Below are 4,119 nucleotides of genomic sequence, written 5' to 3'. Positions count from 1 at the left end.
TGAAATTTACTACCAAACTCATTGTATGAAGCCAGAATAAACTTCATCCCTGAAACCAGATGGACTAATCAAAGAAAGAGAACTATAGACCCATTTTTTGATGAACATTGATGTAAAATTTCTCAATAAAATTCTGGCCAATTGAATTCAACAACTCATCAAAAGAAAGTATACACAATGATCAAACAGGATTCATTCCAGGGATTCAAAGCTGGCTCAAAATAGGCAAGTCAATTAGTGTAATTCAACACATCAATAGGAGCAAGGACAAGAACCACATGATCATCTCAATAGATGCAATACAAGCATTTGACAGGATCCAACACCCCTTTATGATAAAAGTTCTGGAAAAACTAGGAATACACAGAACATTCCTCAATATAATAAAGGCTGTATATGACAATCCTACAACCAGCATTATATTTATTGACGAAAAGTTAAAACCATTTGCTCTAAAATCAGAAATGAGACAAGCATGTCTGCTTTCTCTATTCTTCTTCAATATAGTATTAGAATTCCTAGTTAGAGCATTAAGGTAGGAGGCAAGCATAAATGGGATCCAAATAAGGAAAGAAGAAATAAAACTTCTTTGCAGATGACATTATCGCGTATTTAAAAAACACCATAGACTCCACTTACAAGTTACTTGAGCTGATCTGAAACTTTGGCAAAGTAGTAGGGTGTAAAATGAATCCTCAAGAATCAATGAGAAGGGTGAGGCTGAAATCAAGAAAGCGACTCCTTTTGTAAGAGTGTAAAAAAATACCTAGGAATTAACTTAACCAAAAAAGTTAAGGGTCTCTACAATGAATACTTCAAAAATTTGAAGCAGGGAATTAAAGCAGATCTATGCAAGTAGAAAAACCTCCCATACTCCTGGATTGGGAAGATTAACACTGAGAAAATGGCAATACTGCCAAAGGCTATCTACAAGTTCAGTACAATACCCATCAATATCCCAACTTCATTCTTTAATGAAATACAACTTTATAATGTTTGAAGTTTGGTATTGGTATTCCTTCAGCAATGCAGAAATAGATTTAAGAGACTAGACATATGTATGGTCATCCAAGACATTTGGAAAAAAAGGCAATTGACATACTTTCTAGGGCACCCCTAGACTTTGATGGTTGAGATAGTCTAGGAGTGATTTATTCCTAACTATCTGCTAAGAGATCCTTGTGGGTTTGACCTTGAAAAAAAATGTCCCGATTGTTTAATGGATTCCAGCCTCCTTAAAGGAAAAGTCCCATCCTTAAATTTTCTAAAAGTTATCTAGAAATATTTCTCTTAACTTCTTTCATTAGAATCCAAAGAGACCAGAGTTATTCTGAATGTTTGTAAATTGTGGGGCAATGGGTACCAGGGATTTGGGTGGGAGAGGAAAAGGAAGATTCAGGAGGTGATTGGTAATAATACATGAATGAGGAGTGAAGGATGACTAAGGCTGGTTGCACACAACATAACTGAACTACTACTTGAGATTTTGAGCTCAGAAATATGATCTGGGCCTTAAAAACACTAATGTGAAGATGGCAAAGACAGAGGAAGAGACTGATTAGAAAGTGTGCTTGCACTTCACTGACCTGTTTTGGTAATCCCCATCCCCGAGTACTCACTGGGCATCTTCTTGGGCACAAGACAACATTGCTTCAGTGGAGATGATAGTTCTTCACCTATAATTGTAATGTTTTTTATTAGTTTCTTTCAAAGGTACTCTGTCAGTTTTCACATACTGCCATCTTTAAAGAATATGAGGAAATGTCTCCTTAGAGTATAAATGCCTCTAGTTGCACAATTCTTTCCTCATCTTTCATCAGAGACTAGAATGGTCATTCAAAGAGTTGGTGTCTCATAGAGACTATTTTGGAGTTCCTGGAGTGAGCATTTCTGAATTTCTCCTTAACTTCTTTTTCCTTTTTTTTTGAGCACTAATCATATTGCATCTACATTTGACCTACACCACCTGACTGCTCTAAGGTTCCTAGTAGGTTCCAATGCAAATTGGCAGCCTATTGACAGAGCTACTGTTCCATTTCCTCTCTGCTGCTCTGGTTCTGATAAATTTATGTGTCTGGTGATTAAGGTAAGAAAGCAGATTCTTGTAAAGCTAATCCAACTGTATTTCCTGCCAACATCATAAGCTTTTAACTTCTTGCAGCAGAAAATTAGTGATGGATCAAAGAATAAACATACCCATATGAATTTTCTCACATCCCCAAAACAACACTTTCCCCTGCATTACACCTGAGTAAAGCTGATGGTAATCAGCCATGACAGGTTTTGGAGGCACATTGATTTTTCCTGTTCAATAGTGGGGCAGCAAAAGTCATCCTAGCTCTTCAACTTCATATTTTCTCTATGAAAGTGGACAAAGAAGGAAAAATGGACAAAACAAACATATTTACATCAAATTCTCAACAAGTAAAACAGCTTGAAGATTTACTTTAATTTAGAGAGCTTATGAATGTTATCTTAATAGACTAAGCTTAAACTCTATGACTACTGAAGTAATATGAGGCAAATAGTATGAAAAATTAATGATTGCATATAGTTATTTGTATATATATATATGTATATGTGCTTTTATGTATGTGCACAATTAGCTCAGGAGAACTATTTTGCTTTTTTAGTCTTCATCTGTGAATTAATTTAAGTACGCTTAGATACTTAGCATGGTGTTGTGCTGCAGATCTACAGTTTTATCTAATAATTAGAATATTTGTGATTATTTCTATGAAAGCTTTGCCTTAGCTAGTGCTCTGAGAGAGTATGGTGTTACTCAGTCTCTGATAAAATGGTTGAGTTAGGAAAGGTCTGATTGGCATGCCAGATCAAGAAAAGATGCATATGAGCAATGAGGGAGGAGATAGGTATCTAACCAGCTAAGGAAGTTAGCCAGAAAACTCAGTGATCATGGGAGAAAGTAAAGCTTGATTCATGTTCCACTGAACACTAGCTCCTGCTGGAGTTTGTTTACTTTTCCTAGTGCTTTGTCAAAATATTAATCTCCAAAACCTAAATTTCCAAAAATGTTTACTTCACAACTAAATACATTAAGCATCTCTATGTCTTTATATGTTCAGAACTCTTTGCTTCAGAAGACCAAAAGACTTTCCCAGGATCACAAAGCTTGAGATGAGATGAAGATTCTATAATTGATTATTTAAGTTTCTTTCCTTACCACAGTGATTCAAGCCATCTTTGGGAACTGTTCAGTTCTTATATCCAGTGCACCTTCACATAGAGGCCTGGTATACAAATTAAAGTAGGAGCGCTACTTTAGGTGAAACCAAGTTAGATAGGGTGCTTCTACCTCAACATACTTCATCCTCCTTTATGCTCTCCTGGTATTAGCTGCACTTGTGAGATTTGCTGTGGAACACATTTGGATAATGTTCTGGGTATAGTATTAAGAGAGTACAAAGGCCTCTGGATCTTCTTGCTTTCCTAGGTAATAACAGTGTCAGGACTAAAACTGTATCAGACTTGCAAGCTCATGTGAGAAAAAATATTAAAATACTTCCTTTGGCTTTTAATTAGCTCTATTAAGTGTAATTAAAACAGGACATTTACTAACTGATTAATGAACTCGTAGGTGAATATTTTATTACTTAAGTAATTTTGAATTAATTACAGACTAAGTACTTTAAGTTCATGTGGTATTTTCTTTTATGACCTTGTCATGCTTGTCCAAACATTTCTCTATAGAAGAAAACCTAATTACACATGACGTCTATTAAAATATAACTGAATATCCTTTGTTCTCTTTTATATCACCAAAGTAGTGTCCTTCTACTTCATAGCACTCTTTTTATTTTACTTTGTGCCAGTACTGGGCTTTGAACTCTGGGCCTGGGTGGTGTCCTTAAGCTCATTTTGCTAAAGGCTACTTGAGCTACATCACCACTTTCAGCTTTTTCTGTGATTAATTGGAGATGAGTCTCAGGGACTTTCATGCCCCAGCTGGCTTTGAACCATGATCCTCAGATTTCAGCCTCCTGAGTAACTAGGATTACAGGTATGAGCCACCAGCACCTGGCTCACTTCATAGCACTCTTAAGTTTTTATACATTTTTGCATATAGATATCATCTAACTTAGTGTAATATTAATAATA

Source organism: Dipodomys ordii, unplaced genomic scaffold (assembly GCF_000151885.1).
Source record: "Dipodomys ordii isolate 6190 unplaced genomic scaffold, Dord_2.0 Scaffold144, whole genome shotgun sequence".
NCBI lineage: Eukaryota > Metazoa > Chordata > Mammalia > Rodentia > Heteromyidae > Dipodomys > Dipodomys ordii.
The sequence above is the reverse complement of the archived record's forward strand: the minus strand, read 5'-3'. Positions refer to the sequence as shown.